The following is a 25,040-nucleotide window of genomic DNA, read 5'->3' as shown; positions in this document are numbered from 1 at the left end:
TCAAGAACAATTCCAACCTGCTCACCTGGAATGAGTCTGGTTTCCCTGACTGCTTGGTGCTTCCTGTTGCCTGGACCAGAGAAGAGAATGATCAGGCAATTTGCCTTCCTTTAGTGCTTTTCGTGTGATAGGCACACCATGCTGGTGTATCGCAAGTCTTCACAGCAGAGGAGACTGGAATCGTTAATGCGGAGTCTTCGGAAGGCAATCACATCTGTTTTTATAAGAAAGGAGGTCATTGGTCAAGGTCAAGTGATGTTGAAAGGCAAGAACTTTGAAGTCTAGTAGTCAAAAGCGTCTTTTAAAAAAAATAATTCTAGGTAGGAGTGAGAACAAACGGAACAGGGATTTGGAGCTGGGCCACCCTGGAAAGCCTCTGCCGTAATACCACAATATTCTGATAATTCAAGCAGATACTTGCACCCAGCGTTCATAGGAGCACTGCTTACACTAGGGAAGACATGGAAACAACCTACATGTCCACAAACAGGTGAAGAGATAGGAACTTACCTGGCAGTCCAGTTGTTAAGACTCTGAACTCCCAGTACAGGGGGCACAAGTTCAGCTGGGCTCCAACTCCCAATACAGGGAGCACAAAGTGGGGAATTAAGATCCCAAATGCTGCAGAGCAATGCCAAAAACAGGGGGAAAAAGTTGATGGATAAAGAAGATATGGTGTATATATATACATATATATTGGTTGATACTGGAGTGGGTAAACTTTCCCTTCTCCAGGGGATCTTCCCAACTCAGGGATCGAACCCAGGTCTCCTGCATGCAGGCAGATTCTTTAACAGCTGAGCCACAAAGGAAGTGCGCACACACACACACACACACACACTGGAATAGTAGCCATAAAAAAGAATGAAATAATGCTTTTGCAGCAACATGGATGGACCTAGAGATTGTCATACTAAGTGAAGTAAAAGTCAGACAGAGAAAGACAAATACCATGTGATGCTGGCAGGCTATGGTCCCTGGGGTCACAAAAAAGTCAGACACAACTTAGCAGCTAAACAGGAACATTCCGTATAATGGAATCTAAAAAATGATACAGATGAACTTATTTACAAAACAAAAACACAGACATAGAAAACAAACTTACGGTTATCGAAGGGAAGAGGGGGTGGATAATTTAAGAGTTTGGAATTAAAATACACATACTACTATGTATAAAATAGATGAATAACAAGGACCTACCATATAGCTCAGGGAATTATATCAATATGTTTTAATTATCTATAATGGAAAAAAATCTGAAAATGTATGTATTTATATATATAACTGAATCACTTTGCTGTACACCTGAAACTAATACAACATTGTAAATCAACTATACTTCAATAAAAAAATTTTAATAATATTTTGAAGGTTTGAGAGAATTCTGACTGATTTGTAAAATTCAACTAACATGTTCTCACTATAGACCTTGGGCTATGCCAACAAGGGGACCAGATATTTAAGAACCACAAGCAAAGAAACTAGAATTTGTTAAATTAAACTTAAATTTGCTATATCAGTTACTCACTGAGAATTACCAAGTGGAGAAAATTTATGAAATAATGATGTAAATCTATGAAATTTTTGTTTTATTCACTTAATTCTGCCAAGTTTTTGATAGCTTTTCTGTAAATTTTGGACTCAGTCTCTGCTTCAGACTCTCTGACCCATGACTTGTTCATGAGTTCAGCTGCTACTTAATCCTCTTTTTTTTCATAAAAATAAAAACTGTTCATTGCCTTTTCCATATCAAAGAGATTTTCTGTTATGCCTGAATGAGGAATATTTCTCTTAATAAAAAATATACATACATACATACATACATTCATATATATGTACATATATATATATATAATATATATAATTTGGGATTATGTTATCCCAACTGATTGCCAATACTGTCTATTGTTAACTGTTTCTGTCACTGTCTCTTTTTCAGAAGCAAGTTCCCATCAGCCTAACAAGAACAGTTAGTCCCATTTTAAATAGACTCACAGATCCCTTCAGAAGAAAGTCTGCTAAACACAGGCACTGTTGGAGAGGTCAAAGGTGACATTTCTTGTCCTCGATTGAGGAGTATCCCCAGACACGCAAACAGCAACAAATTTGCCAGGCAGGGGATGATAAAGGTCAAAGGCACAGCAGAGAAAAGAGATCCCAATCCCTGCAGGGACTCAGAAAAGGCCTAAGGCAGAAAGTGACATTGGAACTAGGTCCCCAAGGGTGGATAGGATTTCAATGAGCAGAGATGGAAAGAAGGGCATTCCAGACTGCCGGGAAGTATAAACAAAAGAGAGGAAGCAGGAGCCAGGGCGTGTTCAGGAACAGCTAATGGTTCAGTCTGGCCCAAATGCAGGGTGTGTGTTGGGAATCAGTGAGAAACATGGCAAGAAAAACAGGGTAAGTTTGCAGATGATCCATCAACCGGTTATGAAGAGAATGAGGACTCTCGAGTGGTTTTAGGAAAGGAATACTGAAATGTGACTGAAATATGAAAATGAATTGACTGCTTCATACCATGTTTGTTGGGAAGCTAGGATGTGAGAAAGATGACTGGCAACTTAGAATGAGCTCCCATCCAAGCATTGAGAGGAAGGAGGCCATCCTTCACATGAGTGCAAGGATCTGCTACCCGAGACGCGTGCTTCTACTGTGGGGCAGAGCTACGAATCCGCTCTGATCACAAAACTGTGGTCATTGGTTTCACCTCCAGGCTCACTGAACAGTCTCACCATGTCATTTTTACAATGCTTCTTCATTGCCTGTAAAAGAAAACCCAGGGACTGCCCTGGTGATCTAGTGGTTAAGAATTCGCCTGCCAGTGCAGAGCACATGGGTTTGATCCCTGGTCCAAGAAGATCCCACATGCTGAGGAACAACTAAGCCTTCACACTTGTGTGCCACAGCTACTGAAGCCCACGCTTTAGAGCCCATGCTCTGCAACAAGAGAAGCCACTTCAAGGAGTAAGCCTGTGCATCGCAACTAGAGAGAAGCCCCTGCTCAGGGCAACTAGAGAAAGCCTGCAGGTAGCAATGAAGACCCAGTGCAGCTAATAATAGAATAATAATAATAAAGATAGAGGCTTTCTGGGAAGATATTATAAATAAAGATATTTGTCTTTCTGGGACAGTCTGAGTATGAACATCCCTGTATGGACAGGGAGGTCCCATGGTGGCAAGGACCCAGGCTATTTTTATTCGTGTTGCTCTTCCTTCTCAACACACATGCAGAACCTCTGAAGAACAGAAAGTGTCAAAAACCAACAGATAAGTGAATATGTTACTCTTTTAAACAAGAATATGATATCATGAAAAGAAACAATCAGAAAACGGTTAAAGATCTTTTTAAATTGAAGTATAGTGTTGATTTACAATCTTAGTTTAGGTGTTAGGTGTCAACATAGTGATTCAATATTTTTAAATATTATACTCCATTTAAAGTTATTAAAAATAATGGCATGTTTCCCTGTGCTGTACAGAATATCCTTGTTGCTTATTTATTTTATGCATAGTAGCTGTGTTTCTTAATCCTGTATTCCTCCATGTCCCTTCCCTCTTCCTTCTCTTTATGGGTAACCACTAGTTTATTTTCTAGATCTGTGAGTCTGTTTTTGTTTTATTATATAGATTCATTTATTTTTACCAGATTCCATATATAAACGGTAAAAGAGTATTTGTCTTTCTCCCTGATTTATTTCGCTAAGCATGATACCTCCTAAGTCCATCGAATATGAAAAAATTTTGTCAATATAATAACTGGAAATAAAACCAAGAAAATCTCTTGGAAAAAATAGCAGAAGGACTGTCTGAAAGATCTGATTCAGTGTCAGATGTATACAAATCTTAAGGAAAAGCTGGACAGAGGAAATGAAGGGAAGAAAATCTTTAAAGGAGCAATACATTAAAAATTTTTTTAAGTTAAATAAGAAATAGTTTTCTAGAGGGAAAATGTCCACTGACTACCAGGTCAACTGATGGGAACTATAAAAGCCCTCACACTTCAATCCAATGACATGAAATTTCAGGACAGCAAAGGCCAAAGAGAGATATTAAGTCTTTCAGAGAAAAATAAAACAAGTCACCTAAAAAGGAATGAAACACTGGATGTTCAAATGGTGGTAGTTTATTTGTTAAGTCATGCCTGACTCTTTGTGATCTCATGGACTGTAGCCCTCCAAGCTCCTCCATCCATGGGATTTTCTAGGCAGGAATACACTGGAGAGGGTTGACATTCCTTTCTCCAGGGGATCTTCCCACCCCCAGCATTGAACCTGCATCACCTGCTTGGCAGGCAGATTCTTTATTGAACTGAGACACCTGGGAAGCCCCATGGATGTTCAAATATGTGTCTTTAAAATAGTTTTTTAATCTGAAGTCTGTACACATGACATTATTAGGCAACTGTGAGAGTAGAAAGTATTTTTGAAGATACAAAGCTGCATCCTTTCTTAGGAAATTATTGGGCTGGCCAAAAACTTTGTTTGGGGTTTTCTGTGCCATCTTAAAAACCCAAAGGAAAATTTTGGCCAACCCAATACTCACTGACAGTCTCAGCAAGTGGAAGTAAACCAAGAAAGAGATGATGTGGACTCCAGAGAATACAACTCAGGAAGGCAGAGTTGAAACTTCTAAGATGTCAGCTGGGAGTTAGCCTAAATTAACCTGGAAACTCCAGGAGGAGGCAGGTCTCTGGAAAAAGATACTACAGAGTAGATAAAATGAGGTAAAGACTGGAAAACTTGAATGTATGATAAATTACAAGAAAAGGGAACAGAGAACTAGAAAGTCTAGGAAAAACATAGAGCTCTCCAAAAAAAGTCATAGATCAAATATTAAGCAAACAAGACCATCTAGGAGATTTTAAGCAACTGATGCACTGTAAAAAAAGAATAACTATTTGACCATGAAGCTAGGACCAATTTTATTTAATTAGTTCATGGAAAGTAAATGTTAACAATTTTGACACAATGTAAAAGAAGAAAGATTTGACCAGAGTGTGGGATGAAAAGGGGAGAGAGAAAAAATAATAGAAAAGATAGAGAATAAAATGCCTTCATGTTATGAATTGGAAAATCTAGCAATCCTATGTGAAGCGGACATAACAGGAAATAGAAATCTCAGTGTATTAAATAATCAGGTGTGAAGGTTTAGTTTAGAAGAACTAAAAACAACCAAACATTGGTATGAAGACAAGGAGAGGAAATGGAGTTATGTTGTTAAGTTAAACATTCAACTTTCATACTGAGGAGTCAACAAATGTGTTATGTAAATAAATCAAGAAAAAGGAGCTCAAGCACATAATTTAGATGTTCGGATTTGTCCGAAGAACCAAAAGCAGAAACAATTTAAAAATCTTGTTTCAGGGAAATAGGATTGTGGGTAGAAAGGAGTGAAATAGGATTGTGGGTAGAAAGGAGTGAAATAGGATTGTGGGTAGAAAGGAGTGAAATAGGATTGTGGGTAGAAAGGAGTGAAATAGGATTGTGGGTAGAAAGGAGTGAAATAGGATTGTGGGTAGAAAGGAGTGGAGAAGGAAACCATAGCTTTTCACCAGAATCTCTTTCATTTGTTTTTCAAATGTGAAACAGTAGTCCTGGTCCAAGGTGATGGCACCTTGGAGGGCCTTGCCCCCTTATCTAGGACATCTCTGGCTGCTGGTGCTTCCCGAGAATTTCCTGAGCCTGCTAGCACTCCAGATTAATTCACCTGTCAGATGCAGATGAGAAACGCTGCAGCTCGCAACTGTCCACAAAAGGAAAGAGTATAGCAAAATGCAAAATAAGACACAGACCACCCCATCTCAAGGGCTTCCCTGGTGGTTCAGTGATAAAGAATCTGCTTGCCAATTCAGGAGACGTGGGTTTGATTTCTGAGACGGGAAGATGCCCTGGAGAAGGAAATGACAACCCACTCCGATAGTCTTTCTTGCCTGGGAAATCCCATGGTCAGAGGAGTCTGGTGGGCAAGAGTCCATGGGGTCACAAAGAGTTGAACATGACCTACAGACTAAACAACAACAACCGCATCTCAAGAATCCAATTCTAGTTCTTTCAAACCAACCCACACCCTGACCCTTCTTTCTATTCAGGCTCTATCCAGCTCCACTCCTCTAGGTTTGGTGTCTTTAAAAATGACTTTTCCCAGGCATTTGACCTTGATCCTGATCCTGGAACTTGCTGACTCAAAGTGCTTGAGTCTGTGAACTTGACCTCCTAGTAGTAAACAGCCCTCTTCATCTTCAACAAACAACACGTCAGCACCTTCTTCTTCTATGGAGGATAAAAGACAATGCCCCAAAATATCTGAGTTCCCTTTTCAGGGTCTATCATATTCTCCATGAACTCCCTCTCCTCTTTATCTTACATGGCAGCTGGGTCACTTTTCTATGAGGTTACCCTATAGCTTTTCTGGTGCCTGCCTTTCCCATATTCTGCCTTCTGGATGCCATGTGAATTCTCTTTCTCCTCACTTTATCCCTTCGGCATCTTAAGAGGTAGCCTCGGTCCAGCTCCAATTCCACTTTCCCGCAGGTGGATCCTCTCCTTATTTATCCTTTTCCTGCTTTCCACCCCTTCCTCCCACTGGGTTGTCCCATTGCTGGCTTCTCTTCCTGCCTGATTCTTAAGCATAAAACCAACAGAAATATGTAAATAGCATTCAGGCAAAGAAAAGAGTTGTCAAAAGGCAAGACATGATTAATTGCCAGATGTATTGTGCAGATGATAATTGCCTTAGGAATTCAGAGGAGACACGATGAGAGCATGCTAATGAACCGTTTCTTTTCCTCACTAACAGTTCTCCCACTTGACTGTTGTCTCTTTCATCATCACAGTGATTCTCAAAATGTGGTCCCTGGACCAACAGCATCAGCATCTCCTTGTTACAATTTGTTAGAAAGGCAAATGCTTGCGTCTCTCCCCAGAACTGCGAAGTTAGCAGTTCTGGGAATAAAGTCCAATAGCCTGTGTTTTATTTAACAAATTCTCCAGGTGATTCTGATGAACACCTTAGTTTGAAAACCACAGGCCAAACTCTTCTGGCCAATAGTGGTTTGAGATAAAAGAAGCAGCGATGATTTTTGTGAGCTAAAATCATCAATAAATTATTCAGTACTTCACAGCTTAGGGATCTGTATTGCATATCTACCACAGATTAATCTTGCCACTCAAATCCTACCACTTCCCAGGGCCCTAATGAGATCCACCCCTTGGCACTTTCTACATGGAATTCCATTCCCGTAACTCTAAATACTTGAAGACAAAAATCAAAGTCCATTTCAGATCTTTAAAGAAAACACACATCAAAGGTAGAGCTGAGATTCCACCTCCTCTCTGAAATTTCCCATTATTTTATTGTTCATGGAAAAAGAACAACATAACAAGTAGTTAGAGGCAGCTTGGCCCCCACAAGCACCATGCTTACATAGAAGCTCACTGAATCCTTGTAACGACCTTGGATGGATGGTTCTACTACCCTTCACCATTCTCAACCAGATTCACTGTTTCCCGCACATGCTTAATACTCTGATGCTCTCTGTGTGCTTATATTAAGGGATCCCAGATGAAGAACGGAAACTTTATTTTGGCATATATCCTTCCAGTTAAGCATGTAACTGCCATGGGGAATTAGGAGGAAAACCTTTGGATGCATATTGGATTCAGTGACTAGGTTAGGAAATTGTAACAGGGTTTGCAGAGGGAAAACCCCCACAGGCTAGCTATCTATCTATTTCAATGAATTGGATCACATGATTATGGAAGCTAACAAGTTCAAAACTGGCACAGTGGGCTGGCAGAATGTTAACCCACTAGAGCTGATGTTTTAGATCAAGTCTAAGCTAGTCTGCTTTTGAGCCTGGAAGAACTAACATTGCAGATGAATTCTGAGGGCAGTCTTCTGGAGAATTATGTCTTAGGAGGCATATTTTTTGGGGGTACTGTTCAGGCCTTCAACTGATTGGATGAGGCCCATCCACATTATGGAGCTGATTTAAATGTTAATATCATCCAAAACACTATCACAGAAAAACGGCAAAAATGTTTGACCAAGTATCTGTGCCCATAAAATTAAGCATCACAGAAACATCCAAGATTAGGCCGGAATAAGAAAGCAAGTTGGACAAGTAGGATCCAGAGCTGACTTATCCTGAAGGGCTATGTCTATCTTGTTCACTAATTTTTCTTGTTGACCAACAGGGTCCACAGCAACCTGAGAATAAATATTATAACAACTGAGAATAAATATTGGTTGAGTGAATGAAACAAATATTCATTCAAAATGAATGAGAGCTTCCGTATATCCAACAAACAGAGATGTGAAAAATGTTTTTAATGCTTTTCTTTTAATGTCTAAGGAATAGACATTAAATAGACATTCCTCTAATGTCTAAGGAATAGTCATCCTCTGGACCTGAAATGTATTCCCATCTCCATAAACTCTAGTGGGACCTGAGAAATGGATGGAAAAGTCCAACTGGTTAGTTTCAGATTGCTCTTTGGAGAATGGAGGCAAGAAACTTTCCTACCCTCCTATGTCTTTGGGAGCAACCAATCAAGTGCTGTGATCCACAATTTGGCTTCATTTGGTAATTCAGATACTTAATCACACAGTACCACACACAGCAATGACCTAGTTCTATTGGAGAGCTCTTTCAGCTTCATAGAGATATTGACAGGTTCTGCCTCCTGGATCAAATTACAATAATATTTGATAACCAACTATTCTCCAAACAAGGAGAAGCTGATTCCTAGAGTTTCATCTTTTAAAGCATTTCATCTCAAAAGTGGTGCACACAAATTATCTGGAAGGCCTACTAAATTATAGACTTTTGGTCTCTACCACTAGAAATTCAGTAAACCTGGAATGAATCTGCTTTTTTACCAAGCAGCCCCAGGAGATACTGACATAGGAGATACATCCCACACACACCCTACAGACATAAAGGAGAATGTTTACTTACTTCTTTCATTTAAGGATCAACTTCTTTCATTTAAGGATCAACTTAATTCACAAAGAAAATGTTCATATACCCTGGGAAACTTCTTATTGTTTGATACTGTACCTTATATGAACTCCTTATTGCAAAATTCAGACTTGAATTGAAGAAAATAGGGAAAACCATTAGATCATTCAGATATGACCTAAATCAAATCCCTTATGATTATACAGTGGAAGTGACACTAGATTCAAGAGATTAGATCTGATAAACAGAGTGCCTGAAGAACTATGGATGGAGGATCGTGACATTGTGCAGGAGACAGTGATCAAGAACATTTCCAAGAAAAAGAAAAGCAAAAAGGCAAAATGGTTGTCTGAGGAGGCCTTACAAATAGCTGAGAAAAGAAGAGAAACTAAAGGCAAAGGAGAAAAGGAAAGATATACCTATTTGAATGCAGAGTACCAAAGACTAGCAAGGAGAGATAAGAAAGCCTTCCTCAGTGATCAGTGCAAAGAAATAGAGGGAAACAATAGAATAGGAAAGACTAGAGATCTCTTCAAGAAAGTTAGAGATACCAAGGGAACATTTCATGCAAAGATGGGCACAATAAAAAACGAAAATGGTATGGACCTAGCAGAAGCAGAAGACATTAAGAAGAGGTGGCAAGAATACACAGAAGAACTATACAAAAAGGTCTTCATGACCCAAATAATCACGATGGTGTGATCACTCACCTACAGCCAGACATCCTGGAATGTGAAGTCAAGTGGGCCTTAGGCAGCATCACTATGAACAAAGCTACTGGAGGTGATGGAATTTCAGTTGTGCTATTTCAAATCCTAAAAGATGATGCTGTGAAAGTGCTTCACTCAATATGCCAGCAAATTTGGAAGACGCAGCAGTGGCCACAGGAATGGAAAAAGTCCGTTTTCATTCCAATCCCAAAGAAAGGCAATGCCAAAGAATGCTCAAACTACCTCACAATTGCACTCATCTCACACACTAGCAAAGTAATGCTCAAAATTCTCCAAGCCAGGCTTCAGCAATACATGAACCACGAACTTCCAAATGTTTAAGCTGGATTTAGAAAAAGCAGAGGAACCAGAGATCAAATTGCCAACATCCAGTGGATCATCGAAAAAGCAAGAGAGTTGTAGAAAAACATCTACTTCTGCTTTATTAACTATGCCAAACCCTGTGACTGTGTGTATCACAACAAACTGTGGAAAATTCTTCAAGATATGGGAATACCAGATCACCTGATCTACCTCCTGAGAAATCTGTATGCAGGTCACGAAGCAACAGTTAGAACCAAACATGGAACAACAGACTGTTTCCAAATCGGGAAAGAAGTACGTCAAGGCTGTATATTGTCACCTTGCTTATTTAACTTACATGCAGAGTGCATCATACGAAATGCTGAGCTGGATGAAGCACAAGCTGGAAACAAGATTCCTGGGAGAAAAATCAATAACCTCAGATATGCAGAAGACACCACCCTTATGACAGAAAGTGAAGAAGATTTAAAGAGCCTCTTGATGGAAGTGAAAGAGGAGAGTAAAAAAGTTGGCTTAAAAGTCAACGTTCAGAAAACTAAGATCATGGCATCTGGTCCCATCATTTCATGGTAAGTAGATGGGGAAACAATGGAAGCAGTGACAGACTTTATTTTTTTGGCTCCTAAATCACTGCAGATGGTGACCGCAGCCATGAAATTAAAAGACGCTTACTCCTCAGAAGAAAAGCTGTGACCAACCTAGATGGCATATTAAAAAGCAGAGACATTACTTTGCCGACAAAGGTCCATCTAGTCAAAGCTATGGTTTTTCCAGTAGTCATATATGGATGTGAGAGTTGGACCATAAAGAAAGCCTAGCACTGAAGAATTGATGCTTTTGTACTGTAGTGTTGGAGAAGACTCTTGAGAGTCCCTTGGACTGCAAGGAGATCCAACCAGTCCATCCTAAAGGAAATCAGTCCTGAATATTCATTGGAAAGACTGATGTTGAAGCTGAAACTCCAATACTTTGGCCACCAGATGCGAAGATCTGACTCATTTGAAAATACCCTGATGCTGTGGAAGATTGAAGGTGGGAGGAGAAGGGTAGACAGAGGATGAGATGGTTGGATGGCATCACCAACTCAATGCACATGAGTTTGAGTAAGCTCCGGGAGTTGGTGATGAACAGGGAAGCCTGGCGTGCTGCAGTCCATGGGGTTGCAGAGTTGGACATGACCGATCAACTGAACTAGCTGTATTTTATATTTTTTGTTAACATTATTAACATTATAATTAATATTATATTAATATTATCTTCCATTTGAGTAAGCTTTACTATTTATAAAGCACACTCCAGTGTTCTTGCCTGGAGAATCCCAGAGGCAGGGGAGCCTGGCGGGCTACTGTCTCTGGGGTCACACAGAGTCGGACACGACTGAAGCGACTTAGCAGTAGCAGCAATATTTATATATTAAAAGGCTTCCCTGGTGGCTCAGTTCACTTGTGAAGAAGCCTCTTGCAAATACAGGAGATGCAGGAGACTGCCGCAGTTCAATCCCTGGATCAGGAAGATCCCCTGAAGGAGGAAATGGCAAACCACTCCAGTATTCTTGCCTGGGGAATCCCATAGACAGAGGAGCCTGGTAGGCTATACTCCACGGGGTCACAGAGAGTTGGACACAATTGAGTGACTGAGCACATCCGCACGTGCTATTTATGTATTATGTTGTTTGATCCACTCAATCGTCCTTTATAAAGTAGGCAGAGAGAGGTATAATTATCCACATTAGACTGATGAGAAACTGAGATTTAGAAAGATTAAGCGGCTACCAGATTGCTCAAGTAGTAAGTGTTTTAAAGATGACAATTTTTTGAGGACAAAAATTATTTTTTTGTGGTCCCAAGAGTGGATATGAGTCAAACGCTGGTACTTCTTTTTCACACTTGAATATCATCTGTACATTGTAATCTGAAGGCAGTCTTCTGGAGAACTATTTCTTGGGAGTCTGTTTTTTTGGGGGTACTGTTCAGGCCTTCAACCAATTGGATGAGTACTAGAGCCTTCAAAAGGAGAGTGCAAAATCCCTTCTTGGAAAATTAACCAAGACAGCTCCTCTCCCACTCTCCCAGTCTTAATCCTGGCAGTGCACTTTGCCTGCTTCTTAGAGGTTTCCATCAGGATTGTTCTCATCATTTTCTGCTGCTTCTTTTTACTCTTTAAGGCTTTGGTGGTTCTAACGTCTGTATGAACCGTTGTGATAACAGTGGTCTTATTTCTCCCAACTCCAGAAGACACTTTAGCCTTCTTCCTCCAAATACCCTTCAGGACTTCTCTTTAGAATTCAGCTTTGCCCCTAGTTCAAAGTCCGCCTTTGTCCTACCCAGATGGCAGCTAGCATGCTCTAGAAAAATTAAAAATTCACCTAATAGGAAATAAAATTTTTTTAGCAGAAAACACAGCTGTGTCATCTTTTGCTTGCATGAGTATAGGCTCTTATAGGCCAACTTCCCTGTAAAAATCCTATTGTTTGCCTGGTTTCCCACTGTAATTACTATTAGCTCCCCTTTCACTCTCAGAAGTGTCTCAGATTACACAATAAACTGAATGGCCATCCTACTCAGATGACATCTCTCCATGGGAATTCAACATATATGTTTTAGAATAACTGGTAGCATTTGGTGCCTCTCAGCATTAGTTAGGTAATGTTAATCAGGAAGCTTATTAAAAATAGATTTCAAGCGCCTCTGCTCCCCTCCCCACAGAAAACTACAGAAACAGCATTTTTATTTTTAAAAACGCATTTTATTGTATATTGGAGTAGAGCTGACGAGCAATGTTGTGATAGTTTCAGAGGGACAGCAAAGGGACTCAGCCACACATTCACATGTATCCCTTCTCCCCCAGGCTCCCCTCCCATCCAGGCTGCCACATAAACATTGAGCGGAGTTCCCTGTGCTCTACAGTATGTCCTTGTTGGTTATCCATTTTAAATATAGCAGGGTATACGTATCCATCTCAAACTCCCTAACTATCCCTCCCCGTCATCTCTCCCCTCTGGCAACCATAAGTACGTTCTCTGCATGTCAGTGAAACAGCATTTTTAGAGTAGAGATAAAGCATCTGTATTTTGAGTATGTTCCCCAGTGATTCTGATCATGTTCTTCTACAGACTTTGGGGCTTACTCTTCTGGAGTATTTCTGCTCTATCCCCTTGGTAGCTTCATGACCTTGGGCAGATTCTTCAGTTGCTCTAAATCTAATTTCACCTGTGAGGATAGGCAAGCTGCTATAAAAAGCACCCAGAGAATCTCAGTGACTTAACACAACATAGGTTTATTTCTCATTTGTGCCATGGCCCAGCACAGGCTGGATGGCGTTTCCGCCTCACACAGGAAATCAGGTCTAGATTCCTTCCATCAGGTGCCACCAACCCCTGCAGAGTTTCCTGCTGGATCCTATGAGCCAAGCTGGAGAATGAGAGAAAAGAGAGGACAAGGAGCATCATGCAGGACTGTCAGGGCCAGACCTGGAATGGTACACACGACATCCATAGTCTATTGGCTTAAACATAGGAACATGGTTGCCCCTAACCATAAAAGATGACAGAAATGCCATGTCTCTGTATATCCAGGAGAAAAGTAAGGGATTGGATTTTGTCCCTGCCATAGACCCCTATTCTGGTCATCAAATGTTTGCTGATGCTTAGTCCTTTACATAGACAGTCCGCAGGAGACAACCCAATTCCTAGAGCCCTTCCAGTGCCTGCTGCTAGTTTCCATCCAGGATTGCCAAGGGATGCATAATCCTCCCCATCAAGTCCAGATGCTACCCTCTTCTTGTCTAGAGATCTGTGCGTGCATGCCTGCTCAGTCACTCAGTTGAGTCATGTCTGACTCTTTGCAGTGCTATGGACTATAGCTGACCAGGCTCCTCTGTCCATGGGATTTCCTAGACAAGAATACTGGAGTGGGTTGCCATTTCCTCCTGCAAGGGATCTTCCTGACCCAGGGATCCACAAGCATCTTCTGCAGCTCTGGCATTGGCAGACAGATTCTTTACCACTGAGCCACCTGGGAAGCCCCTAGAAATTTTAACTTTAGATCAAGAAGACAACTTATATTTCCCTTCCCCAATGCCCACCCAATATACAGTGATGGGTTAAGGGAACGGTATTCTCAAAAGAAATCCCACATGGCTCAGACGGTAAAGCGCCTGCCTACAATGCGGGAGACCTGGGTTCAATCCCTGGGTCAGGAAGTTCCCCTGGAGAAGGCAATGGCACCCCACTCCAGTATTCTTGCCTGGAAAATCCCATGGACGGAGGAGCCCGGTAGGCTACAGGCCATGGGGTTGCAAAGAGACGGACACGACTGAGCGACTTCACTTAAGAAAGCAAACACTCAGCATTTGACTATGACTAGAAGGGCAGGAAAAGGTTCCCTTCCTTGAGGTTAGAGATGTGTTTTCATTAGACCTTAATTTGGCTTTCTGGGAAGCATTACTTTGTCCCTCATTCTCTGGTTCTTGACTTACACTTTGTGGTGTTTTTCCCCAGTTGATAATCTCTCTGTCCTTGGCTTAAGAGAGCACTGGGGTATATGTCTTAGAAGTTTTATAGGAGTCCATTTCCTACTGAAGCAGATTTTGAGGCCCAGTGGCTGTTTTACAACTGGGAAAGTTCTTGCCACCAGTTAGTTGCGTGTGCTCGTAGCCACTCCCAAAGTTCTTTCCTGATATAATCCTCAAGTCTGATTTCTAGCTTTCCTGGTTTGCCTCCACCATTTCCCCCTATCCCCCACTCTCTGTCTCTCTCTCCTTAATGGTGACCACCCTGAACTCATCTGAAACAACATGAAGGAAAGAGTCACATCTAACCTGATTTGGTCAAAAGCCTAAGTCACTTTGTTCAGTTGAGGGATGTTACTAGATCTTTGTCACTCAATCCTTTTCTAAGAGTCTTAACTTTGGGAATCTAGAAGCAGTTAGTTTTCCCAAACCTGATGCCCTGAGTTCCTGGACTCATCCTCTCTCCTTCCACTGTAACTTGTAAACTGGCTAGTTGATTTGATTCCTATGTTGTTTTTTGTTGTTGCTGGTGTTTACTTGTTCGTTTTGTCATACCTTGTCAAAGATAGCCAATAATAGCCACACTTCCACTAACACTTTGATATATTCCAACTATTTTTCTTGGCATTACAGTTCAAATATACATTAATTGTCTTCCAAATTAAAGAAGCTGACAGTTTTACCAAATATTTCACTATATAACATAATCACATTTCTGGGCTTTGGTGTCAGTTTCTTTGCTACCCATTACCCAACTGCTAAGCCAGTGTCATCTATTTTTGGGTTTTGTTTAGGCAGAACCCCTACTTCAAAGCACCAATATAAGTATACGGGCATACTAAGTCGCTCAGTTGTGTCCAACTCTTGCAACCCTGTGGACTATAGTCCTCCAGGCTCCTCTGTCCATAGGATTATCCAGGCAAGAATACTGGACTGGGTTGCCATGCCCTCTTGATCCAAGGATCTTCCTAACCCAAAGATCCAACTCGTGTCTCTTACGTCTTCTGCATTGGCAGGGGAGTTCTTTACTACTAGCGACACTTGGGAAATGCAATACAATATGTTAGTCACTCAGTCGTGTCCGACTCTTTGTGACTCCATGGACTGCAGCCTATTAGGCTCCTCTGTCCATGGAATTCTCCAGGCAAGAATACTGGAGTGGGTTACCATTTCTTTCTCCAGGGGGTCTTCCCAACCTCGGGATCAAACCTGGGTCTCCTGCATTTCAGGTGGATTCTTTACCATCAGAGCCACCAGGGAAGCCCTCAATACAAGTATGGTGGTGGTGGTTTAGTAGCTAAATATATGTGCTATCTAATATAACAAAATAACCAAAATAGACTTTTATTTCTTGCTTATGTCACCAAGGTATACTCTGCTCCACACACATGTTCAGGTACCCAGGCTCCTTTTATTAAATGGTTCTAATGTTCCCTTAGTGCCTTTATGCTCTCTCTGGATCCTTTATATCTGCTCAGCAGATAAGGGGTGAGAAGCAGCCTGGAGGATTAGGTGGGAGATTTTAATGGGTCAATAGTTTATATGTTTATACCCATATTCTCCTAGCTATACCTGACTGCAAGAATGCCTGGGATATACAGTCAGGGAGAAAAGAGAAGTTATTTGATAACTAGTAACTGGCCAGCCTTTGTTTGCCTTATCTGTGAAATGGGGATAATCATAATATCTACCTCATAAGATTGTTGCGGGATTACATAAAATAATTGATGGAAAAAACAGTCTGGCATAGACTCACAGTAAATAACCAACATATACTATTTTTTCCATCATTATTATGCATATTTTCAGTATTGGCCAAAGTTAAATATTCTCTGTGAGATGTTTCTACCTAACTTGAAATGATTAAGCTCTCAACTGTCCAACCTCCTCACGAAGAGACAAAATCCACCCGAGGTGAATTCCTGCCTCAGAAATCAGGCTCTTCTAGGGAATTCACAGATAAAAGACATTAAACTCTTTTTATAAAGAGGGTCACACTGGTGAAGACACGCCACAGTAAGTCATTGTGTGAGAGGACAAAACAGCAGGAAATGGACCTCACTGTGGTCAAGAGTAACGGTATAGATGTCTGGAGAGAAGGTATAAACTGCTGAAATTCTGAGCTAGCAATCACCACTGAGAACAGAGAGCAATCTACAAGTATGCGAGTCTTGAGCCCCCACTGTGTGTCTGGACCTTGACCGAGGGTCAGAGGAGAAGGGCAGGCACACAGCTGCAATGGATCCCAAGAGCCTGGGACCCATGACATTCATTTCTGATTGTTTGGAAGACGTTTCTCCAAAACATTATCAATAATGGCTTGTTTCCCTAGGTTCACTCACAAAAGCCTATTTTACAATCAGAGTTCATTTTAAAAAGTTCTCATTAATGTAGTGGTAAGAGTCTACATTCCTGGTTTTCAGTTATCGTTTTTTGGCTTGACAGCCATATGGCATTTTGAAAAATCACTCAACCTTCAGATTCTGTTTATACTTACTAAAGGGAATAATGCTGTGATGGGTTTTGTACTATGTCAGCTTAGCTAAGCTGGAACTATGTTTCCCTGAATTTCCTTCTCTGCACAGTTTTGGATTGCCATGAGCCCTGAGAGACATTGATTTGGAAGATGGAAGTGAACCAGATGCCACGTTCTTAAGCTCAGAATTAGGGGCAAGACACCAGGTGCCATTGTAGCTCATGTAATTTGTCTCTGATCTCATTTTGATGATCCAGAGTCACAGACAGGCTTGCAGCTGCTGTAGCCCTAACTGAGTCTTCCTTTTGTTTTTCCAGCTACTTAGTCAGTTGCATGTGTGGCTTTGTTATGGAAGTTTCCAACTTCTCCTGGAGATCATCTGCATCGTCAAAGCTGAGGGGTTAGAAAGAGTGTAAGACCAAGGCAGAGAAAATTCAGCCACTGAAATGCCATGTAATGTCAGCATCCCATGGTTAATATCATCCTCTTCTTCACTCTGACCACCTGAAGCCTCCAATCTGATGCTTCATTCTCCCATTTTGAACAAAAGTCAGATTCACAACTTTACCCCACCCCTCTGGGCTGTGAAGCCACACGTATTAGGCTTTTCAAGAGCTTATCTGTCTAGTAGCTTTAAAAAATAGTCATAAAAGCTCATCTTCTGTGCTGGTCTCCCTTATTCAATATTTTATTTTTCTCACTGAGATGCTGGCTGTCTGGTGTTACAAAGGCCCAGAGTGAGACTTACTCTCATAGAAAATTAGACTGAGACTATTTGGGGCATTTTATCACTGGAGTTGGAATGGGTGGGAGCTGTTTAGTGGTGAATAGAATGCTGTCTGCAGAGAGAAGATACTAGTGAGACCATGGATGTGCAGAAGGTAAAGCAGGAGGAAAGCAGGAATGAGAAAGAGGGAGTGCCTTTGGGAGAATTTTCTTTCTGCTTTCCTTATCTAACAGTAGACCCATCACCAAACATTCTGTCCAAAAATGGGTGAGTTGGTTTCCTGTGGCTACCATATGAATGACCACAAGCTATTTGTATCATTTTTTTTTAGATTCCGGATAGAAGTAATATCATGTAATATTTGTCTTTCTCTGACTTACTTCACTTAATATGATAATCTTTCGGTTCATCCCTGTTGCTGCAAATGGCATTTTTTCATTTTTTTATGGCTGAGGAATATTCAGTTGTATATATGTACCACATCTTCTTTATCTGTTCCTCTGTTGATGGACATTCAGGTTGCTTCCATGTTTTGGCAATTGTAAACAGTGCTGAAATGAGCACCAAGGTGCATACATTTTTCAAATTATGGTTTTCTCCAGATGTATATCCAGGAGTGGGATTGCTGGATCATATGGTAGCTCTATCTTTAGTTTTTAAGGAACCCCCCATACTGTTTTCCATAGAGGTTGTACGAATTTACATTCCCACCGTCAGCGGAGGAGGGCTCCCTTTTCTCCACACCATCTCCAGCATTTGCTGTTTGTAGACTTTTTGATGATGGCCATTCTGACTGCTTTGAGGTGATACTTCATTGTAGCTTTGAATTCCATTTCTCTGATAATTAGTGATGTTGAACATCTCTGCATGTGCTTTTTGGCCATCTGTATATCTTCTTTGGAGAAATGTCTATTTAGACCTTCTGCCCATTTTTGATTAGGTTACTTGTTTTTTTACATAGAGCTGCATGAGTTGTTTAAAGTCCAACAATCCATGATGTCAGGGTAAGAATTCTCTGATAGACTGTGAAGCATAGAGGTATATTCCATTTATTAAATCTCTTTTGTGAACATTGTTAAGAGTCCTTATGATGGAGAAATATGTGATTATTCTGTAGAGTGTATTTTTTCCAAATTTCTGACTCTAGCTAGTGTAAAAACCTACATAACTAGAGGATTCTTCAACACATAGGTTATACATAATGAATAAAACATCAGGCAATAAGGAAGCAGATAGTACTAACAGCCTCCAAAATCAGGATCATCTGCACATTTTTCTCTATTCATCCTCCCATTCTTTCTCCTCTAACACCTACAAAAGAATTTGAGTCACTTATTTTCCATCTTCCTTCTTGCCTATAATCTCCAAAGATTTGCAATATTGCCATATACTGGAATAATATTTCTTTCAAAAAACTGCCAAGAAGCTTATTATGTTAGTCTCTATCAAAGGGATGGGTTTTTTTTTTTGTTTTTTTTTTTTCCCTACTTCTAACCGTGCTTCATTTTCCTTGCCTTCCTGTCTCTGGAAACAATTCTTAAGAAATAAATAAGCAAACAATGGAATACACTGAGAAGAAGTAATGAGGAAAACATGTTAACAAAAATGTGAATGCAACTTAGAAGATGAGACTGTATTTAAATATAGCCTGCTGATTAAGGTTTAGTGTTTGTTCTTTTTTTTTTTGAGCAGTTTATAAAGACATTTGCTGGTAACACAGATGTGCCAACAGGCTTCTCAAGTAAATATTGACTTCAGTTGACAAAGCCTGACATTTTCTCTGGTTTTTCTGACACTAGCAAGACACTTGCTTCATAGTATGTGCGGGAAGGTAGAGGGTAAATAAGCAAGCAGATGGTTACTGACTCTACAGGAAAAATGGGCAGTAGTCCACAGAGAACACAGCTCCCACAGCCGTGGTTCCCAAACCTGGGGCAGAAGATAGAAAATACATACAGGTTCCCAGCCAGGTTTTAATTCAGAAAGTTAAGTGATTGCCCAGGCATCTGTATATTTAAGCTTTGATATACAGGCAGGTTTGGAATTACAGCCCTAAAGGCTTCTATCTAGCACTGTTATAACTACTGGCCCAGCACCTACGTCAGCAGAGCTCTTGGGGGCCAAGATGGAATAAGATGTGAAGGATGCACTAACCTTATGTTCTACAGAGAAGGTCCCTCAAGGTTATGGTTGAAGCACATTGCCACTGTGTCTATTTCTTGCATAAAGAGTGGAATTTATCCCATGGGCTGCCAATTTGGCACCCATTTGGAGCATTAAATTCACTTAGCAAGTCAGAAAGGGAAGCTTTTTAAAAACACCGTTTCAGTTAGGATAAATTTCAACTATGGCTTATACTCTCTTTTTTTAAAATTAATTTATTTTTAATTGAAGGATAGTTGCTTTACAATATTGTGTTCGTTTTTGCCATATATCAACATGAATCAGCCTTAGGTATACCAATGTCCCCTTCCTCTTGAACCTCCTTCCCACCTCCTTTCTTTACTGCAGATAGCTGTGACTACTCAGACCTGAATAAGGGCATCTAACTACACCTTATATTTTAAATATCACAGATCTAAATAGTCTTTTGAAGATCAATCAGTCAACCCTACTCAGGAAATGCCAACCACAGTGAGAATAATGGATAAGCCACTGCAGGTCATCAGACATGGGTTTGAACACATCAACTTACTTCTTACTGGCTGTGACTGTGGGCACAAATACTTCATACCAGTTCTTCAGTGTCTTGCTCTGTAAAATGGAGGTAACCACAGGACTTATCATACAGGGTTATCAATAAGTTATAATAACATGTAATACATGTAAAGCTCCTGCTGCTGCTGCTGCTAAGTCACTTCAGTCATGTCCAACTCTGTGCGACCCCATAGACGGCAGCCCACCAGGCTCCTCCATCCCTGAGATTCTCCAGGCAAGAATACTGGAGTAGGTTGCCATTTCCTTGTCCATGTAAAGTTCCTATACTATTTTTAAATGTTTCAATTTTATACTGGAGTATAGTTGATTAACAATATTGCATTCATTTCAAGCATATGGTGAAGTGATTCAGTTATACATGTATCTATTTTATATATATATATGTGTGTGTGTGTGTATATATATACACACACATTATTTTCCCATTTAGGTTATTACAAAATATTGAGCAGAGATCCCTGTGCTATACAGTAGGTCCCTGTGGGTTATCTATTTTAAATATAGCAGTGTATACATGTCAATACCAAACTTCCAATCTGTTCCTCCCTGCCACCCTTCCCCCTTGGTAACTATAAGTTTGTTCTCGAAGTCCATGAATTTGTTTCTTTTTTGTAGGTAAGTTCATTTGTATCAATTTTTTTAGATTCTGCATATAATCGATGTCATATGATATCTGTCTTCCTCTGGCTGATTTACTTCACTTATGATAACCTCCATGTCCATCCATGTTACTGCAAATGGCATTATTTCACTCTTTCTTAATGGCTGAGCAACATTCTATTGTATATACATATATAAGAAGAAGACCCACATCTTTATCCATTCATCTGTCGATAGGCATTTGAGTTGCTTCCATGTCTTAACTATTGCAAACAGTACTGCAATGAATACTGGAATGCATGTTTACTTTTGAACTATGTTTTTTTTTTTTTTTCCAGATATATGCCCAGAAGTGGGATGACTGGATCATATGTTAGCTCTATTCTTAGTTTTTTAAGGAGCCTCCATACTGTTCTCCATAGTGGCTGTGCAATTTACATTCCCACCAACAGTGTAGGAGGGTTCCCTTTTCTCCACACCCTCTCCAGCATTTAAAACTCCTATATCATTATCTGGTTCATATTAAGCAATAAAAATATAAGCTATTAAAAGTGTTATTATTGGTATTATATCTGGCAGATAGCCAATACTCAATACATCATGATGATGATCATGATGGTGTCAACTGAGGTTATTCCTTCAGCCCACCATCTCCACCACCACCACCTCTGAGGACCTCAAAGAGAAGCAATTAGACATACTGCTCTTCAGAGTCAAGTTCATATATGATGGATTGTGAAATAACTCAGGGCAGAGAGGAGCCAACAATCTTCCCTCTGCATAATAAAGCTGATGAAAGTATTTCACAAGAAAGAGAGTCAAAGTTATGTCAGTGGGAGGAACAACAACATCTCTTTGCAGATCAAAAAGAGCAAAGTCAAATCTTCAGTTCACCAAGGGCATCTAGCTACTGTCTGGAGAAGAAACTCTGGCGCTTCTGCCTCCTCATACATGAGACTAGATCCTGAAGGACAAGCAAACACAGGGGTGGTCCCCCACCCATTCATCATTGACATTCAGTGATGAAGGCTGTGGAATTTTTAAGACCTGAGACTGAGCTTGGAACTTAAAGATTTCCAAATGAGAGGGAATTCTAAAGGCAGATGAAAGTACTAGAAGTGGAAAGGAATGAAAGAGTAAGAATTCTTAGTAGAGGGAGATGAGTAGAAAGTTTAGGATCAAGAGAAGTCTGCAAGGCACCCTCACATTGCCTGGGAAATATCAAGGTAAGCCTTTCCCAGCAGGCCTAGGCAGTGAGACTTTGATCTTTGTGTGATCCAGAGAAGACAATGAAATAACCTGGGGGAGAATGCCAATTCTTCCTCCATCTTTCAAGATTCCAAAGTGTGTGTATTGTGGTGGGGGTGAGGGATTATACACGTATCCAAATAGTTATGGAATACCAGCTGGGTGTCCCTACAACTCATCTCCATCCTGACACTGTCGACCTGGAGACAGTTAAGGGCTCAGTCCCACATTTTCAGATGCCATTCTCAAGTCCAGGCTGTTACCTGGGCTTCTGACTGACCAGCTGTGGAGTTCCCACAACCTCCTCCTCAGGTCCCATTAATTTGGTGGAATGGCTCAACTCAGAGAAACATTTTACTTATGGAAAAGATGCATAGGGCAAGGTATGAGAAAAAGGCATATAACTTCCATGCCCTCCCCACTTACCACATGCTTACCACTCTCCATAAATCTCCACATATTCACCAACATGGAAGCTCTCCAAATCCGAACCCTTTGGGTTTTTATGGAGGATTCATTATATAGGCACAATTGATTAAATTGTTGGCCATTGGCAACTGATTAAACCCCCAGTCTGTCTCTCTTCCCCAGGGTCAGGGGTTGGGACTAAATGTTCCAACTTTTGAATCACATGGTTCATTTTTCTGGCAACTGGCCCCAACCTTAGCTGCAGTCCAAATATCACCTCATTAACATAACAAAAGGCACAAGCCCTGCTTTATGGCTCTTATCAGGAAATTCCAAGTGTTTTAGGAGCTCTGTACCAGAAATGGGGATGAAGACCACACAAACTTTTCTTATTATAAATTGCAATCCTCTTCCCCACTCTACAGAACTTTGGTCAACTAAAGCCCTTCATTAAAAATTGTCTCATACTGAAAAGGGAATCCTCCTATACTGTTGGTAGAAATATAAGTTGGTACAGCCACTATGGAAAACAGTATGGAGAATCCTCAGAAAACTAAAAATAGAGTTGCCATATGACCCAGCAATTCCCGAGGCATATATCTGAACAAAACTATAATTCAAAAAGATACATGCACTCCTATGTTCATAGCAGCATTGTTTATAATAACGGAGATATGGAAACAATCTAATTGTCCATCAACAGATGGATAATGAAGATGAATATATATATATATGTATGTATAATGGAATATTACTCAGCAATGAAAAGAATACCATTTGCAGCAACATGGTTAGACCTGGAGATTATCATACTAGGTGAAGTAAGTCAGAAAGAGGAAGACAAATACCATATGATATCACTTATAAATGTAATCTAAAATATGACACAAATAAACTTATCTACAAAACAGAAACAGAATCACAGGTGTAGAGAACAGAATTGTGGTTGCCAAGAGGGAGGGAGGTGGTAGAGGAACAGAGTGGGTATTTGGAGTTAGCAGGTTCAACCTATCACATATAGAATGGATAAATAACAAGGTCCTACAGAGTAGCACAGGGAGCTACACTCAATATTCTGTGATAAACCATAATATAATAATATAATAACCATATATAATATATAATATGTGATAAGCTATCATATAATATAAACCAAAATATAGAAACAATTAAAAAAGAATGTATATACATGTGTAACTGAGTCACTTTGCTGTATAGCAGAAATTAACAAAATATTGTAAATCAACTGTATGTCAATAAAAAAATTTTTTTAATGTCTCATAACTTTATTGAAGTCCAGTGTGGCGTTACCTCAGGGAGAGTCATAAGGGACAGTGTTTCCTGTTTCATGGGTTCCACCCCCCAACTATGGCTCAGAGGACAGCAAGAAGTAACAATTCACAGCCTGTCATCCCGCACTACCCTGAATGATCAAAAAGGATAGCTGGAGACACCACTGTGAACAGAAAAGGGAGGGGCTTACTTATATCAGTAGTTGATTGATAGTTGTTTTGATAGATGCTAGGAGTCAGACACGACTGAGTGACTTCACCTTACTTTTCACTTTCATGCATTCGAGGAGGAAATGGCAACCCACGCCAGTGTTCTTGCCTGAAGAATCCCAGAGACGGGGGAACCTGGTGGGCTGCCGTCTACGGGGTCGCACAGAGTCGGACACGACTGAAGCGACTTCGCAGCAGCATGGGACCTAAGGGCTTCCCAGGTGGCACTAGTGGTAAAGAACCTGCTCACCAGTGCAGGAGGCACAAGAAAAATGTGTTCAGTCCCTGGGTGGCGAAGGTTCCCTGGAGGTGGGCAGGGCAACCCACTCCAGTATTCTTGCCTACATCCACGGGCTACACTCCATGCGGTCGCAAAACATTGAACAGGACTGGAGCAACTGAGCATGCACACACGCGTGGGACCTAAAGGCAGCACAAAGTATGTTACATGCAAAACTTTCCAGGGTTCAAATAATTAAAGCTTTGAACATATTACCAAAAGCGTTTGTTAATTTCCCATTTCAGGAACGCTTTTAAATACGTAGACCGTCATCTCGCACAGTTTCATTTTTAATTTTGCTTACATGTAAGAAGCTACCCTCAGATTTTTTAGGTTAAGCTCCTTGTGCTTATATATTACCAGCATGGGGAAAAAAAGCCATATAAAACGTGACAATAGTCAAAATAGGTTCATATCAATTTTACCCTCAAAACCTGCTATGAGCAAATGAAAACACTGGGATTCACAAAATTTAACATAACCTGGGTCACAAAGCTCCTGTAGAATTTTGACTTATCCAAGGCTCCTGACCTCAGTCTCACACCTGTTCTCTGGGTCATTCTGAGCCGCACTGTA

The sequence above is a fragment of the Bos indicus genome, chromosome 16, assembly GCF_029378745.1.
Source record: "Bos indicus isolate NIAB-ARS_2022 breed Sahiwal x Tharparkar chromosome 16, NIAB-ARS_B.indTharparkar_mat_pri_1.0, whole genome shotgun sequence".
In the NCBI taxonomy this organism is placed as follows: Eukaryota; Metazoa; Chordata; class Mammalia; order Artiodactyla; family Bovidae; genus Bos; species Bos indicus.
This window is presented reverse-complemented; position numbering follows the sequence as displayed.